Below are 19,569 nucleotides of genomic sequence, written 5' to 3' on the forward strand. Positions count from 1 at the left end.
CGCAACAGCTTATCACTGAAATGACAGATTGTGCTGCTGTTAATAATAATAAAAATACTAATTCTATGCTTGGAACTCCCCCACAGAACACGGGACCTCCTCTACCTTCTGTCAAACTTCTTCTTAAAACTCTTTACAGGAAGGCTTTGGCTTATCCCCTTAATCTTCTTCCCTAAATGAAATAAACTCTTGAGTCCGTTTAAATACAGTCATCGCTTGGCCTTCTCCACTTCTCTCCTCCCATCTGTGATTCTGGATTGTAACTGTTGGATCAGGAATCTGTTTTTGTTGTTACTTTATAAGGTGCCAACTATGTTGATGGCCCTGTATTAGAAGAAAAATAAACAGTCTTAAGTCCAGGACAATATTGCTTTTCACTGGCAGGTTTTGCAACGAAAATCACTAAAAATAGCTCTAGCATCCCCATTTTTATGTTCACTTTTCAATGCCCCAGTTCCTCTATTTAATTCCTGTGTGAATTGTAGCTTTTGTACATCAGACTTCTCTGGCAGTGATTTCACACCCCAACCTGTGTTTTTGAGATGTGTGTTACCCTTAAGTAATGCTGTTTTCATCTCAACAATTCAATTGCACCAAAAACTAAGAAAATGTCATCTTTTAGAAACCAACCCTTTTATCTCATTTTGTGTCTACATTTGAAAGATCCTTGTACTTTCATTTGACAAGCTATATTATCAATTTCTCTGATAATCTGTTCTACATTACCATATACTGTTTAGTTCTTTACAAGCAAACCTTTTTACAACTATAACAACAGCAAATTTAATTCCCTGTGTTGCCTGTTCATAAAAACTGGGATACAATCTGTACCCCATAGCAATCGGTATCATCAAGCCCATTTCTTATCTGTTTCAAAGGAGTTTCTTTAATGGCTAATGAAAGCTTTGGAAAGATTAGCTTTTGAAGAGGAGAGAAGCTTTCGTTTATATTTCTTCTTGTATTCCCCTTTTGCCATCAGCTAAATTTTATAAACCATTTTGTTACTCAGTATTAAATTCAACTGATGCACTATCAAAGGGTATCTTGGTGATCAAAGTTTCATTTCTGTTGTTATCAAATGGCATTCCCAGGCGGAAACTGGTCAGCCCAGATCTCATAGATAGCCAGTTTCAGTATAAGCGTCAAAGGCTATAGCAGTGAATAACACAACTAAAATTACTGTAGTTATAGTTGTGGAAACTTTCATATGCACAGGCACTGAAGAATAGTTTCACTGCTTCCATTAGTGAATGGAATGGAATTCACTGGTTGGAGAGTCATGCTTCTCCATGTAATTTTCATGTAAACGATCACAGTGAATAAAACTTACATTATAAGTAATGTTCATTATGCTCTTTATGGCATTGATGGCATTGCATATACAAAACCTAGCAGGTTCAAAGAAGACAAGTAATAAATAAATGTTTTTGTTTCCCAGTACAATGCTATGAGGAGCTGCCTTCCCTTTTATATTTCAAAAATAGTAATTGGCCCCAACACTCATAGTTACTAAGAATACCACCCCCTGGTCAAAGCTAACATCCAAGAGTGCCTTTAGGGAAGGAAGCATTCTTCTAGGTGTTTGGCACTCTGGGACTTTAAACACCAAATGAACACTTTTAATTGGGTCCAGAAACAAACTGGCAATCAGGGTAGCTGCTTTATCGCAGGAGTTATAGGAGTTCTAAATCCACAAACTACCGTACATTTTGGACCAGTGAAGTTTCTGAGTCATCTTCAAGAGCAACTGTATGTAGAGCATGTTGCAATAATACAATCTGGACATAACCATGGCACGGCCAAGTGATCTCTGTTCAGTAGGATCCAAATTATATCTCCAGGTTGGATGAATAAGAGAATGTGATTTGATGTAAGCAAATGTAAAGTGATGCACAGATTTATTGTTGAGGTCTGAACTGGCAATGAAACCAGCAAGGGAAGGAATTGCAAACTGCCAATATCATAATGCCATTTATACAAATCTATGGTGAGACCTCACTTGGAACACTGTGTACAGTTCTGGTTGCTATACCTCAAAAGTAAAATTGTAGCTAGGAGGGCAGTGTTGCCTGTCGGAAAGTCTTGTAGGCCATACTCATCTCTCAGGCCTGAGATCCCCCACCACTGCTTTAGATCTTAGGCACCTCCAATGACTAGCCCTTTGTAAAGGGAATTGGGGGTTGCTCGTGCGTAAGGGGGCTGCTGCTCTAGGCAACATTGTCTGGCTAAACCTTTCCCTGGCTGGACAGCCCTTTCTCCATGGCTGTGTCAGTCACTGGCAGAATCTGTCGGTGGGCGTTTCCTGAACTTCTTCCAACATAAAAGCTCTTTGACGCCAAGTCTCCGCCTAGCCTCCCTGCGCAGAAGTCTTCTGCGCAGAGTGGGCGTGGCCAGCGGAGGTCCTGGGCTCTCCCCGCTGGTCTCTGTGGAAGAGTCTTGGAGCCATCTCTCTGAAGTCCTTCCCTGCTCCCCTTTCTTCCTGGTGTCACGCCAATTTCCTTCCCCAAAGGAAGTGTTCTCTCTCCCCCTGCTGGTCCCTTCTCCTGCATCGTTGGGGAGCCTTACCTCCACTCTTGGCTCCGATGGCAGTTCCCTGACACTCTTATTTTCTTTTCTTTCCTGAAAACATCTAACTGCAGCTAATCTTGTCCCAGTTTGCCTGTATGGTTCAGCGAATGAACTTAAGGCACACTCAACTTTCAGAGTTCAAAAATGCTGGAGACTTCCGGAGGCGGCACCATCAGTAATGGCGGATTCCCTCTAGTTTTGAGGGAGTAGCTCCGCGGAAATCGGGTCTTGCCGCTACAGCGAAGTGGGCTTTCTCCCAGGTAGACACTTGTCTGACAACACGAGGAATATAATTAACATTTTGGAGAAGTTGCAAGTGAACATCAATACTAAAGCAGTTTTAATCTTTGTAGAGAAAGCCTTTGATAATATTTCTTGGAGTTTTATGAAGAAAAACCTTCAGGGGATGGGGGTTGGTCAAGGGTTTGAAAATGGTATAAGTGCAATCTACTCAGAACAAAAGGCTAAACTAATAGTTAACAATGTGGTGACAGAGGAACTCAAGATAGAGAAAGGTACACGACAAAGCTGCCCAATATCCCCATTGCTTTTTATTTCAGTCCTGGAGGTTTTGCTAAATATGATTAGAAGGGACCGTCTGATTAAAGGTATACAGGTCGGAGCCAAACAATACAAACTGAAAGCTTTTGCAGATGACTTAGCATTGACGTTACAGGAGCCAGAATCTAGTACTAAAAGAGTATTAGAATTGGTTCAAGAATTTGGTCATGTGGCAGGATTTAAGTTGAACAAGTCAAAAACTAAAGTTCTTGAGAAAAACTTAACACCATTTGAGAAAGAGAGGTTTCAGAAGGAGACAGGCTTAACATTGGTTAAGAAAGTAAAATACCTGGGGGTTAATATGACTGCTAAGAACTTAAATCTATTTAAAGGCAACTATGAGAAATGTTGGTCAGAAGTAAAAAAGGACTTAGAAATATGGTCAAATTTGAAGCTTTCCTTGTTGGGTCGAATTGCTGTTATAAAGATGAATGTATTGCCAAGAATGTTATTTTTGTTTCAATCATTGCAAATTTTGGACAAAATGGATTGTTTCAAGAAGTCGCAGAGAGATATTTCTAGATTTGTCTGGCAGGGCAAGAAGCCCAGAATAAAATTTAAAATATTAACTGATGCCAAGGAAAGAGGTGGATTTGCCCTGCCAAACCTTAAACTTTATTATGAATCAGCAGCATTTTGCTGGTTGAAAGAATGGCTGCTTCTTGAGAACACAGACATTTTGGATTTGGAAGGTTTTAACAATGTTTTTGGGTGGCATGCATATTTGTGGTACGACAAGGTCAAAGCACATAAAGCATTTAAAAACCATATTGTCAGGAAAGCATTGTTTAATGTCTGGACAAGATATAAGGACCTACTTGAAAATAAAACCCCAAGGTGGTTGTCACCAATGGAAGCGAAGGCTCAGAAAAAGCTCAATATGGAGGCCAAATGGCCGAAATATTGGGAAATTTTGGAGCAAGAAGGAGACAAATTGAAATTGCAGAGTTTTGAGAAATTAAAAGATAAAGTGCGAGACTGGCTTCACTATTATCAAATAAGGGAGGCTTACAATTTGGACAAAAAAATTGGCTTCCAGGTGGAAAAATCAAAATTGGAAACAGAACTGTTAGATCCCGAAACTAAGATACTTTCAAGAATGTATAACTTGCTGTTGAAATGGAATACGCAGGATGAAACGGTTAAATCTGCTATGATTAAATGGGCACAAGATGTTGGACATAACATTATGTTTGCTGACTGGGAACAGTTATGGACCACAGGTATGAAATTTACGGCATGTAATGCCCTAAGAGAGAATATTATGAAAATGATATATAGGTGGTACATGACACCAGTCAAGCTTGCAAAAATCTATTATTTGCCCAATAATAAATGTTGGAAATGTAAAGAAAATGAAGGTACATTCTTTCACCTTTGGTGGACGTACCCAAAGATTAAGGCTTTCTGGGAGATGATCTATAATGAAATGAAAAGGGTATTTAAATATACCTTCCTGAAGAAACCAGAGGCCTTTCTCCTGGGCATAGTCGGCCAATTGGTGCCAAAGAAGGATAGAACTTTCTTTATGTATGCTACAACAGCAGCAAGAATACTTATTGCAAAGTATTGGAAGACACAAGATTTACCCACCCTGGAAGAGTGGCAGATGAAGGTGATGGACTATATGGAACTGGCGGAAATGACTGGCAGAATCCGAGACCAGGGAGAAGAGTCGGTGGAAGAAGATTGGAAGAAATTTAAAGACTATTTGCAGAAATATTGTAAAATTAATGAATGTTAAAATGATGTTGGATTGAAATTAAGTGGCATTAGCAACAAGGCCAATAAGAATATGTAAAAATGGACTGATAATGGATGAAAATATACAGTTATAATATGTTAAGATATAGAGTTAAGATAAATGAAAGAGGATAAGGATTTGCTGAACTGACTATGTGAACGGGAATACAAAAAAGGGAGGTGTGAGGAGGTCAAGGAAACAAGCAAACGAGCTTAAAGATATGAAAAAAATGGATTTGTTTTTAACTTTTTCTACTTATTTCTTTTTTGTACTTTGTATTTTCTTTTTTTATGTATTTTTGTATTTTCTGTATTTTTTCTTTTTCTTTTTTTCTTGTCTTCTTTTTATTCTGTTAATTTTTGCTTTTTGTAAAATCCTAATAAACATCTTATAAAAAAAAAACAGAAATGCTGACTGACTGTAATTTCGGAAGAACCTGAGTTAGATAAAGAACAATTCAGCAAGTATTGACTAGGACTGACCTGAAATTGATGCTAATAAATAAATAAATAAATAAATAAATAAATAATAGCTGCTCCAAATGGCTCCCCACTCATTCTTGACATTTATTTCCAAGTGGACTATGTAGACTGATATGAGCCATTTTGAAAGTAAGCCAGCAACATGTTGTAGGAGGAAAAATTATTTAACTTATTAGAAAAACTGATACTGTGTAATTGAAAAGTTAAGTATGGGGAATACTGCACTCAAAAGTGCAGTAACATAGTATTATAATAAAAGAAGATGTTTTGAAACGGTTTTGCATATTAAGAAAAAATTGTGCCCTTTTGAAAAAGCAGGCTAAAAATCAGCATGGGAAAAGTAGTACTGTCCCTGAGAAAAACAATATTTATTTCAATTGGGACTGCATAGAAGGAGTGCTGCTGAGTGAATTAAGGCATTAGTGTCATCATTTACATGCTGAAAATAACAAAGACGTTTGTACATTAAAAGGACTCAATACACAAGAGATCCAAAAAGACTGGGCACCTTCAGGTGGGTGATAGATTTTGTGTTAACTTCAAAGACTTAGCAGCAGAAAGGTGTTTCATTTACTTTCATTGGTTTCTTGGGCCATCTACAAAAGCTGTTAAAACACACTTTTCTTCTTCTTTCACAATTCAGAATGGAAATGGAATTTTATGTAAGAGTTTTATAAATAGTAATTTGCATATTTATTAATTAAGCTGAACAATTATACAGTTTAGCCATCTATGGTAATTTATTCCAGTTGCATAGTGTTGAAAAATGTTCAGACACCATATATTTCACATATTTTAAGATATATGACTAATTAGTAAACTGGCAGTGCTTACTATTTAAAATTACATCTGCATGGAATTATATTATGAAATGTGACTCTTCGTCAATATTATGTATAGCTTCATCAGATGTATTGATCCGTTTATATAATCCTTCTCAATTATGTTATAGAGGGTACTAATAAGTTACTGTACATAAGCAGATAAATTTTAAGGCCTTTATTCACATGCTTTTCATCTGCTTTCTTTCCATAGTGCATATTTCAATTTGTAGCCTCGTAAGTTAACTCCATCACAAAAAGTGGGTTTATCTTAGTATCTCATTAAAGCAGTAGGTGCAAGGGCTTTATAAGACATTAATAAATTGGAAATGGAAATAAAGAAGACAGTCAATAACACTGTGCATAGATGCCAACTCACTGGGGCCACTCTCAAATTTTGGTGCTAGGGCCATGCATGCTGCATGGCACCCACGACCCCAGGCGTCCTTGGTCATGGAGCCTAGCTGACATTCCTGACACAGTGAAAGCTCAATGAGCCTCAAACCTGGAATAAAAAACCAGAACGTGAGTGATGGGTGAACTAAAGGACACAACTTTATTTAACTTTCACAATGTAAATCTGCAGCAAAGGCATAACTACCTGTTCAGTAATTGGCTAAGACATTGGTCACCTTGCTGCCTCCTCCTTACCTGCATTTTGTGAGCAATGCTAAGCCTGACTAGGCTAATATTGCCTTAAGCATAAGCAGTAGATACCTCCAGTTCTGTCTGACAAGCCACCCTCTCAGATGAGTGGGGCTGGCAAATGCAGTTCATTGTGAACAAGCGTAAAGTGATGCGTAAAGTGGGGGTGAGGAGGGCATCTTAATTTCATATATACGTTTATGGGGTCTGAACTGATGGTGACTGACCAGAATGAGACCTTGGGATCATAGCTGATAGTTTAATGAAGATGTTAACCCAGAGCATGGCAGCTGTGAAAAAGGCAAATTCCATGCTGGGATCATGAAGAAAGGAATTGAAAATAAACCTGAGATAAGGCCATTATATAAATTTAGAATGCGACTGTATTTGGAATGCTGTGTACATTTGTGGCTGCCTCACCACAGAAACAATACAATAGAGCTTGAAAAGTTCAGATAAGGGCGACCAAAATGATCAAGGAAATGGGACAGGTTGAAGGATTTGAGTCTTTTTAGTTTAGAGTAAAGGCAAAGAAGATTCGACATGATAGAACTTTATTAAATTATGCATGGCATGAAGAAAGTGGTTAGAGAAAAGTTTTCTCGCTCTCTGTGTGCAGGATAGCAACCTATGAATTATTGGATGTAAATTATGTTTCATCTGCTTACCCATTGTCATTAAGAATGGGGTTGCCACGAGCTTGCCCAAGTGGTGCACTTATCAGTAGAAGACTTTCTTCATGCCCCCTTCCTTCAATCTGATTGATGTGCAATTATAAGATAGAGGACATTTTCAGTAGTGCCAACTTGTATGTGGAATTCTGTCTCCAGGGGAATTTGCCTTGCACTAGTGCTGATGTATGTGAGATAATGTTGCGAAACACCATTACAGCAAAATCACAAGCTGATGTGGAAATGTGGAGAACTGTATTTAACACTGGAAAAAATTGAAACTGAGAGAGAACAAAATTGACAGATTCATCCAGCCCTTCTGGTACTCACATCCTTCCATTCTGATTGGTTATAGTTTTTTAGCTACTAAAGCAATACATGCTGTTGAAATTTAGGGATAGGAGGAAGAAAGGGAGAGGTGAAGGAAAACAGGCCAGATATTATAATCACAGCACCTCCATACCCCCCAACACTGTGAAGCCCAAATGCAGGATGCCATCTTCCCAGACGCCATCTTCCTGGACTCCCTTTTCTCATTTTTTTATCATGAGATCCCGACATTCCTTTGGGTTGCTCTGATCTTGCACAATTTCACACTGTGGTTCCCCCCCCCCCGAAAGCCAGTGTGATGTAGTGGTTAAGAGCGGTAGATTCATAATCTGGGGAACCGGGTTTGCGACTCCGCTCCTCCACATGCAGCTGCTGGGTGACCTTGGGCCAGTCACACTTCTTTGAAGTCTCTCAGCCCCACTTACCTCACAGAGTGTTTGTTGTGGGGGAGGAAGGGAAAGGAGAATGTTAGCCGCTTTGAGACTCCTTAGGGCAGTGATAAAACAGGATAGCAAATCCAAAACTCTTCTTCTTCATCTCTTTTCTTTGGGGCATGGTGCCCCAAAACACACATTTTGGAGCACCATAGCAGATCTCAACACTGGAAAGGGGTTTTTTTCCTGCAGGGGGGAAATGCACCTTGAAATCGTATCTGGTCTTGACAACCAAAATGGCTGCTGTTCTCTCACGATAAAATATGGGATGCCCTGTTTTTTTCTGGGACACATGCAGGGTATGTACCACTGGTTTCAAACTTCTAGTAGCCATGCTGCTGTTAGTTGTGCTTTCAACAAATCTGCCTAAAAGACTGGCTGGCACAAACAAGCTTTATGTATTCCAGGGATATAAGCACTCTCACAGTATTTCAACAGTAAATCGTTCATATTCCCACAAGGCCTGATGACAACCATCTTCACCTGTAACAGTTGCAAAGCATGCTGCCTTAGGGTTACAAAGCCTTGATGTGATGCAACCATGAATGAAGTGTATGAGCTCAAAAGCATCCAATATATTAAGTGAAGAAGGAAAAATGTAAATAGAAACCATGTGAAATTGAAATAGGCAGCTTTTATTTTTATTTTTTCCCCTTGCATAAGAGGCCTGCTCAGGGACAGGAAAAGGGAATTAGAAATATAATTCTACCTATAGGCTTCAGGCATAATTACTTAATAGTGCAGTCTCATGCATGCTTACTCAGAAGCAAGCCCCACAGTTTTTCCTTAGGTTTTCCCCCAAGCAAATGCTCATAGTAGGACTGCTGCTTAAAAGCAGTATGTTGCAAAGATTTTGGCCAAAAGGTATGTATATGAGTTGCTAACTGTAATAACCATAGGGAGCAAGCAGGAGACTAGTGGCTCATCTGAAAGATGTGTTGGCACAAACAGTTATTGTGCCAACACTTTTATTTCCATGAAAATGTAGGGACTAGCAGCTGCTATGCATAATACTCACATTTTCAGCAGATTTTATTCATGTCTGCCCTTGTCTGAACAATCACTGCAAGCATCATGAATAACAGCTTAATACTTAACAGAGGGGGGGCAGGGATGGTAACCTAGTAACCTTTGTGTAGTTGAAGGCTTAAAAATGAGGCTAAGTGGTTCTTTCATGGCAAGAGTGATTATAGTGTTGCAGCTTATTTCACTGTATTACATTTTACCCACATTTTTAAACAAAGTTGATGCATGGTTTTCAGAACCTAATTCACTAGTATAACTTACTGTACTAGTAAAGTTACAATATTACTCAACATAAAAATGGCTGAGGTTACCATGTGGATGGCTACTTTGATCTGCCTGCGTCATCCTCAACCACTAATAATAATACTGTACTTTTCTGTGTATAAGATGCACCCTATTTTTTTGAACCCCAAATTAAGAAATCAGGCCAGACCCCGAGCCCGAGCCCAGGCCATCCACACCAGAGGCCAAACCTGAACACCTGTGCATTCACTATTCATGTACAGTGGTACCTTGGGATGCGAACGGGATCCGAACGGGATCCATTCCGGAGTCCCGTTCGCATCCCGAACAGAATGTAAGATGTGACAGCGCGTCTGCGCATGCGCAGGTCTTGTTTCGCCACTTCCACGCATGCGTGTGATGTCATTTTGAGCGCCTGTGCATGTGCAAGTGGCGAAATCCGGAAGTAATGCGCTCCGTTACTTCCGGGTCGCCGCGGAGTGCAACCCGAAGGTGCTCAACCTGAAGCGTATTTATCCTGAGGTATGACTGTATAAGATGACCCCTAATTTTTGACTATTTTTTTTAGCAAAAAACATTGTCTTATACATGGAAAAATATGATATATTATTAATCAGACTAAATTATACGTGTTAAACAAACAATGCCAAAACCCAGTCCATCCAAAGCAGGATCTAATAGTCTCTTCTTCACCTGCCTCCTTCCCTTTCCTGCTTGACCTTTGATGCCCCTGTGGTAGGTGACAACCTAACTGGAAGTGTCTGATGAGTACCTTTCACATGAAGGGGTCAATGTTGCTAGGGACAATGGAACTTGTTGGAGAAAAGCAAATACATATCCTTCTGAACTTCTAGTTATTGCATGTGCAAGTTTAAATCACACAAGGGCACTGTTTGTGTAGCAATATAGCCAGCATTTGTTTGTAAGCCTCTATGTTTACAGTAACCCCACCTCTAAAAAGCTGAGATTGTTTGTTCTTCTCTCCAGATAAGATATCTGCTATTTATTCTCTCATTTCCGCTCATACTGTAAATGGTTTCTGCATGAATAAAGTTTTTGAATTCCAGAAACAGTGAGTGGTTATTTCGGTCTAATTTAACCCAAGCTGCAAGGTCTGCAGTGCTAACAGAACTTGCCATTGGTCCTACTCCTGATATTACATTAGCCCCCTGCCCTCTGGCATCCATTTACTAACTGTGGACAGCTGAGTTGAGTAGGCTGCATGCATAGGCAGTTTGTATGGTAACTGGAATCCTGTGCAATCGTGGTTCCACCTTCCACAGTCTATGTAATAAGCTTCTCCAGCTCAAGATGCCCATGAACATTAGAGGGTGGGGCCAGGGAGCTTTGCAACCTCAAAGACAGGTCCAGCATCAGGACCAAGATGCTAGACACAGCTCTGCCATGGTTTGTTTAGCCAGGGTGTGGTGTGTTTGGAATATTCCATGGTTCATTTTCTGACTTATGGTTGTTGTTAGCTTATAAACCATGGCCTGCTTTTAACGATAGTTTGGTGTTGTGCCTGAACCCATTGCCTTGTTTAATCATGGTTTATTTGGCCATGCCATCCCAGACAAGCTCCAGAGAGGCAAGAGCATCTGGAAAAGAAGCCGAGCTTTGGAGACAGCTTGTGGTTTGTTGAATAAACTATGGTTTAAAAAAACCATATCTTAACCATGACACAACCATTGTCTGGAATAAGACTACCAGGAAACCAGCCTGGAAATTTTGAATGAGAAAAGTTGCCTTTCATTTTTGCTTCTTATGTTTCAGTGCTCACCCATAGCACATAAAGTAGGTGGCTGCAAAATGAGGTGATGATTTTTAACATAACCTTTCAAATTATGAGCAGTGTGTTCCTCCCAGACCTCTTGCTGTGCAGTCCAAAAATGATTTCAGTGGCACAGACAAAATGATTTACTGCCACCCAAATAATGAATTAAAGAACATAAGCAATGAAATGAATGTGTTGAGGTATAACAGTAGGTCGTCTTTACTTAAGAGTTGTATTTATGAGGGAAGGAACCATAAGTAAAGCAAATAGGTGATTATACAGAATAATCACATCATAAATTGAATATAATCTGTTTTTTATAAGACAGATTTTGGGTCTCTTCTACAGAATCCATCTTATTTAGAAAAGTTTATGGTTTTATTACTTCCTAAGGTAAAAAGTGATACATTTTTAATGTTGGAAAGACCATGAGATGAATAGATTTTCATTAGAATATATTTCTAACTGTGATTAGGGATCTCCAAGGAAATTTCCTCACAGGCTCAGAACACTAACTCTTGATCACATGTATGCAAATAAACTTGAAGAAAGGAGTCTTTGCTCTCATCTAAATAATTCACCTTCAGCTGGAAAGAATAATGGAAGCTGCTAAGGAAGTGCATAAAATTAAATGCAGAGTTTGCTACCATATTTCAGCCACTGAGCACGAACAATTCATCCCTACCATGCAGTGTACAAAAGTAGTTGTAGAGAATAGTAGGGATGCTAGATTTCATTTGCAAGGAGACAAGTTGTCTCGTAAAACCCAGCCATGCTTAAGGACAAGGACATGGGGAGACACGAGGAGTGTTCAGGCAAAAATGGTTTCACCTAATTTATGGGTAATATAAGTTACTTGAGACAGACCTTGCTGGTTTTCTCATATATATATATATATATGATTGCGGAATGAAAATAAAGCAGTATTGCTGAAAACCTTTATCTGAAGCCTTCAATAAGAAGGGATTGGTATCTTGGTTTGATGAATTAGAATTTGTCTGTGTGTCAATTTTTATCTTGTTTAATAAAATGTGTATTTTGCAGGACAATTCTTATTTTTTGTGAATTAGAAAAGTGTGGGGGAAGCCATAGATCACTGAATTTTTAGAAGAGAAAACTGATATTTGGCAGTCATCAATAAATCCTATGTATGTTGCAATGGAAATACTTTCATTTTATTTGAGTAGGACAAAACTTTCTTCTGTAATATAAATGAGATTGATGATCAACAGTGATCTGTGTTAACTTTTAATAGGTATGGGCAATGTCCTTCCAAACTGCTTTGTTTCTCCATTTGTTTCCATTATATTACAAAAGCTTTGGCTTTGTCGCAGACATTTGCTTCCCTCCCCCTCCATTCCCATTTATTTTTGTTACCATTTATTTCAAAGTGAAAGCCAGCTGTTCTGCTGGTGCCTTTATATTCGGTGTTTTTCATACTATTGACACATATTTTCAGGAATCCTACTTCCTATTCCCCCCCCAAAAAAAACAAGGGATCAAACCTGCAAAATTTCAGAGGGGGAATCCCAATTTATAAGCAATTAAAATGGCACACCAGGCTTAAGATGGCAGATTTTACAAGAAAATGGGCACAAATAGGCAGACATGGGGAGCAGACTTGACAAAGCAGAGGACAGAGGCAGATTTAGGGGAGTGCAACTGGTTCAGTTGTACTGGGTGTGGAGCCATGCTGGCACTGCAGGAGTTGTTGCAGCTATGCCGTAGAAGGGAAGGCAAGAGGTGGGGAGTGCTGAATATTGGCGTCGCACAGGCACTGCACAGATGCACATAAGCAGAAGACAGCATAATAGTAAAGCAGAGGTTCTTACAATGGCATAGAAGCTAATATAGAGGCAGGCCTAGAAAGCAAGCTAAAAAAGCATAGTCTGCAGGTGCATGAGAGCAAAGGCACTGTGAGAGAATGCTTCTCAGATCATCGTAACTATACACAGAGGAAAGATAAATATGTGTGTAGGGTGGTAGTGGATGCAAGCACTTCCCTTTCAATTTCCAGAAGTAACTTATCCCCGCAGCAGAAGGATAACAAGAACTTTCACGCCAGACTATTTCAGTTATAAACCCTAACTCCAGCCAGGCAGCGTTGCTGTCACACACACTTCTTGGAGTAGCTTGGGATCAGTGTGACAAGTTGCATTGCTCCAAAGCCACCCTAGGAAGCTCAGCTAGCAGGAAGCAACCAATCCACTTACTGGAATGGTATGGAAGCAATACATTGTGACATTTCATTGAGCTACTCTAGGAAGTGCAGGAAGTGAGATGAGACAAAGAGGGCCCCTTACCACTGTGAGCAACATGGGACCCTTTTTAAAATGAAAGAAAAACACCCCTGCCTTGTCACGTGGTTAAGGGAAGGGCATCTCCCTCCACTCTCTAACTATTTAACAGAGAATTATCCCATGCCATATAGCCTTTTGTTTGATTAAACACACACTTAAAATGTTGACCCACAGAGCAATCAGGTGTTTTCGTCAATACTAAATTGAAAACTACTGCCTAGCCACAACTTTTGCCTTTCTCTGGCAAAATGTGTATTTTATTTTCTCATTTTCTCATCACCTCAAAACAATTTTTAATATTACTTTATCTTCTCTGAAAGATACCTAGTATGTCTTTATCTTTAAAACATGATGCTATAATGCAGGAGTATTATAATGCATTGTGTTAAACCACATGTTGTTGATGCAGATTTCCTGCCAGATCAATCACCTTTCTACTTTCATATACATTTTTGCCTCTGGCCACAAGTAATTGAAACCAGTGTCTATCTTTGTTTAATTTTCATTGAATGATAAAACATCCATGTCACTCAATACTCTGCATATTTACTTGGAAGTAAGTCCGCTGAGTTTAATGAAGCTGGCTGCCATGTAAGAGTGCATAGGATTTACAGTGATTTGATTTGATTTATTATATTTCTGTGCCGCTTTTCAGTCAAATGAATCACAAAACTGCTTACGAACAATAAATAACAATAACGTAACAATAACATAATAGAATATCACAAATACAACATAAATCACATAGAATAATTAACAAATCATCAGTGAAACAATTAAACAGTCTATAAAACATTATTAATAAAGCAATTGCATACATGTCGTCCCCCCACCCCCCTATGGAGGACCTACTGTGTTCACTCGGACTTAATTCAAAGTGCCTCTCCCCCTATGGGTGCCATGGGTAAACTTATTCAGGTTTCCATGTTCCAATAGGTTCTGCATTCCAGTATGCACTCGGCAAAAATGTCATGTACGTTTACAAACAGCTTCCTTAACTTGAAGCACAAAAAGACAATAACTTTCCTGTAGATAAACCAAGCAGGTCATGCTTTCCACTTACACCAACATTCAAAGGAGAGTCCACTACTTTCTAAGACAGGCTGCTCCACTGTTAAACAGCTTATACAGTGGTACCTTGGGTTACATACGCTTCAGGTTACATACGCTTCAGGTTACAGACTCTGCTAACCCATAAAGAGTACCTCGGGTTAAGTACTTTGCTTCAGGATGATAACAGAAATCGTGCTCCAACGGCGCAGTGGCAGCAGGAGGCCCCATTGGCTAAAGTGGTGCTTCAGGTTAAGAACGGACCTCTGGAATGAATTAAATACTTAACCCGAGGTACCACTGTACCACCAGAAAGTACGTCCTAATTTTTAGTCCCTTTTCTTGTAGTTTGAACCCATTGGTTCAGGACTTTCCCTATGGAGCAACAGTAAACAAACTTGCTCTACCACCAGTGTGACAGCCCTTCAAATATTTCAAAATGGCTATTGTATTGCCTTTTAATAATCTTTTCTGCAGGCTAAACAAACTCGACTACTTCAACCTTTCTGCACAGAACTTGGTCTTCAGACCTGTCACCAACTTTGTTTCCCTCAAAAGTGAACTCGGTTCTCATTTTATATCTGATATCTTGACTACAGTTTCAGAGCAATACCAATTATATTATTAGTTTTATCTGAAATTAAACCATGTTGCCCAAATACCAATACTTGCTGGCATAATCATAATGTGAAATTTCAGGACACATAATACAAACAGTAATCATTGATAGTGAAATATAGTCATGATAACTGGCAAAAACTGCATAACCTATTTTAGAACAAATCTAGCAATAGATTAACTGAACAAATATTTGTTTATCTAAAAGCCTGTGAATTGCCCTATTTCCATTAAAATTAATTGCAGTATTGCGGAAGATAATACAGTGGTACCTCAGGTTAAGAACTTAATTTATACCGGAGGTCCGTTCTTAACCTGAAACTGTTCTTAACCTGAAGCACCACTTTAGCTAATGGGGCCTCCGGCTGCTGCTGTGCCGCCGCCACACAATTTCTGTTCTCATCCTGAAGCAAAGTTCTTAAATTGAGGTACTATTTCTGGATTAGCTTGAGTCCGTAACCTGAAGCATCTGTAACCTGAGGTACCACTGTACTTGGATCTACGTAGTTTAGGAGGGAATGGATAAGAAACTCTTCAGGGTGTGGATGAGGTGATGGGAGATCTGTAATGAGATCCCCCACGTCTTTTAATTGCAGGAGAGCATGCATTTTCTCAGCCCGTTCCAGGCTGCTAATGACCCCATGGAACAAGGCATCTACACATATGTATTTTTGGCCCTGTGAGGCATCTAGCAGCTCCAGAAGTGATTTGGAAATCATCATGGAAGGAAAGAATTAACCATTCCAGTCCTGCAGTCCCAGTGTGAATTTGAGCCTCATTGTTAACCTATTATAAATCTGTCTTCATCACATCCATGTTGGTTCTTGGGCAGGCACATATTTGCCATATGAACACTGGGCTAAATAACAATACAGTATACTTTCCTGATGATGGAAATGGAATTATTATTATTATTATTATTATTATTATTATTATTATTATTATTCCACCCATTTTACTGGGTTGCCCCAGCTTCTAACAAATTATAAAACCACAGTAACACATCACACATTGAAAACTTCCCTATGCAGGGCTGCTTTCAGATGTCTTCTAAAAGGCAGGTAGTTATTTCCTTGACGAGGGTGTTCTGCCCCCTGCCTGGTTTACTGCAATATGTTCCCTGTAACCTCATTTCTTGCAATGAGGGACATATATTGTGGATCATTCTGGAAGCTGAGTTGGCCTGGGAAGGCGATTCTGTCAAAAAATAACAGTACAAATGCACTAGTGACCAACACTAGGGGAACCACATATGACAGAGTTCTTCAAGTGGTTTTATGACTACCACAATTTTTTTTATTAAAAAAAGCTGTAAAAGATTTATTGTATATTACTTACCCTTTTGATGCAAACATATTACTAGGGCAGGATCCCCAGAACTGACATTTTAAAACTGGGTTCTAATATTTTGCATAGCATAAAGTGTAAAGCCTATGTAATTGGTACTTCCATTTATGTGAAAATTTTGATCACCTGAATGTTCTGGATGTCATCCAATATATAAAGAAAAATGAAGTGATCCAGTAATGCCTCTAGGCTCCCATCCATCATGATCCATAGTAGTCTCATTGCAGCCAGTATTGGGATCTCCATTTTTTTGCACAGCATTCAGATTCACATGAAGATAGGGGCCACATTCAGTAAAAGGCTTTTTGGGAATTTCCTTTCTAGTGAGCAGCAGACAAGTCCACTACATTGGTCATGTGAAATCTCTTTTATATTCTAAAGGCCCTTGATGAACTGTGACCCTTCTCTTGGCTGTGGTGATTTGGGGGGGGGGAGGTTTTTGAAGGTTTCCTATGTTTAAAGAGCAGTTTGCAAACCAAAGTCTGATGATTATCCTCTCCCCCAAATTCCTATGCTACATAGCAAATCCAGTTTTTAGTTTTGCCCATCTGTTGTTTCACTGCCACACCGTTATTCTCCAAATATTGGAGATGAAAACAAGTCTTACATATGAGGTAGTTATGAGTGTACAGCTCGATCTCATTTGTGTTTACTCAGAAATAAATCCCACTTCATTTAATGGAGGTGACCTCTAGGTAAGTGTGCACAGCCCAAATTGTTATGCTGTGTTGTTCTAGTAGACCTGTGTAATCTTTTACTTTTATGAGGTAACCTGAATCTTTACTCAGTTAATATTCAGGGAGGGGGGATATCAAAGGTAGTCAGATGACAGCTTGAATGTAGCTTGAATCTCTTTACTGCATTTTTTCAAAAAATGTTTTGTTCTATAGACTTAAGTTTAACTAAAAGTATGTCTAGATATAATAATAAAATATAATTCATGCGCATGTGTGTGTGTGTGCAGTCGCTCTGCACACTTTCCCCCTTAACCCAGGGTTTGTCAACCTGGTCACTACCACCCACTAATGGGCGTTTCAGGATTCCAGGTAGGGGGTTCTACGACACAAGCTGAATCCTCCTTCCATTGAGCAGTGGTGGGCGGTAAGGAAAGATTACCATCAAGAAAGTTGCATTAGTGGGCAGTGGGTATAAAAAGTTTGACTACCCCTTCCTTAACCTGTGTTTTATCTTGTGAGCCACATTGTATAAAACAAGGCTGTGTTTCCACCTTCATTATAATTGGGTTGATACCTTTCCCCCTTTTGACCAAAGTGGATGAAATTAACATGTACTGGTACTTCTCCAGATTTGCTTGCCAATTTGAAGAAAAATAGGTCAAGGGATAATCCCTTATGCAGGGAAGTGGGTTATCTATTTCTTCTTTTAAAAAAAGAGCTGGTGAAGGTGTGTGCATTCCTGCTTGTACATTTTAAAAAATATGTTGTAGCTTCATATTGGCCTATTTTCTAGTGGTTTCTTTGTGCCCTCCAATAGGCTTTGCAGCTCTTTGATAGGCCTTGCAATGTGAAACTTTCCAGAATGCTGCCTGCAGAGTTCTGAAGAACTCTCTTTGTTGTTCCTGTTAAAGCAGAACAGTGTAGGATTCTTTAAAAAGTTAGATGAAACTTCTAATTTCAGCTTTAAAAAACCTTCCAGTGCTGTGCTACAACAACAAAACAACAAAAATCAGGAGCTCTTTGGTGCTCCACAGGGAACATTTTCAACAGTGTCACTTCTTGCAAAGCCCATGATTCTAAACAGAGATACTGTGTGGGAAATCATAGAGCTGTATATGCTCAGAAACTATGCTTTTGTAGAGATGTACAATCTAATTTAGGGGGCAGTTAATGACATTGCACTTAAACTAGGGAGTGTCCTCATTCCGTATTCTAAACTTTCTGTTCTGTGCAGTCACTCAAGTTCTTTGCGCAACTACACTCTGTTTGCATCAACAACAAAGGCTATAAAGGTATGTCCTTGTACCACTTAAATATGTTGACGTTAAGGAGGGTGTTGGAAAGGCAGCGGTGCTTTTTTCATGTGGAACACACGGTATCTAAATATAGGCAAATAATAAATCTGTATCATTAATCATTAATGGGTTAGTAACAAAATACAGGCTCAGCATAATCCCTTTGGACATTGACAAGTGCATGCTGCCACCTTAAATAATGGCATAAAAAGGCTGCACAGCTACCCAATATAGATTTACCATAGCAAATGAGTTTGTGTTACTGTATATATTTTGTTGTACATCCCTCTATTATCAATAACATTCTTTATGCCTCATAAAGGGCAGCCCAAGCAGGAAAAGAATAATTGCCATTCTGCATGGAGTCGGTTTATTGATGAGGTGGACAGAAGTAATATTTTTAGCCTGCTGGCTGTCCATCTGTAAGCAGTTTCCTGGAGCTGCCACTTCTCCTTTCTCAGGAAACTGTTATGGCTTTGTCTACCCAAGGAAAATAATGAGACCCATCTATCAAATGGCAAGCAAACAATAAACTCTATACCTTCCAATTAATTTGTTTTTTCACCTCTGTTTACCAATGTGCATGCAGTTAACTATCCATCATATTATAAGCATTTAAAGAAGTACATTTTTCAAAGGCTGAATCCATTAACCCCTTTGCTAGCAAATATATCTGAATGCCCTCCAGCTAAAGAGGGTATTTTACAAAATCAGTCATTTTAGAGAGGCAGCAACTTAACCATATAAAGTGCCTAGTGAAGCATACTGAAATGGTCTCAATCAAACCCATGGGATGGCCAGGTCTTTATTTTCAGAGAATGTTGGTTTTAAAATGCAACACGTGCTAGATGAGTAAATAATACCTACTTCCTATTCTTATTTTGTACAATGACACCTTTGGATGATGCTAATACTAGCATTGGGGGCATTTGGGGATTGGTGCACACAGATCTACAGAAATGAATAGTAGAGGACAGTTTCTT

At 39.2% G+C, this 19,569-nt stretch overlaps 1 protein-coding gene across 4 annotated transcripts in view; it reads left to right on the plus strand.

Annotated features, from left to right (window-relative positions):
• Window positions 1-19,569, plus strand: part of NKAIN2 (sodium/potassium transporting ATPase interacting 2) — a 451,605-nt gene that overhangs the window by 103,147 nt on the left and 328,889 nt on the right. The gene's annotated exons all lie outside the window — the stretch shown is intronic.

Source organism: Podarcis raffonei, chromosome 3 (assembly GCF_027172205.1).
Source record: "Podarcis raffonei isolate rPodRaf1 chromosome 3, rPodRaf1.pri, whole genome shotgun sequence".
Lineage (NCBI taxonomy): Eukaryota > Metazoa > Chordata > Lepidosauria > Squamata > Lacertidae > Podarcis > Podarcis raffonei.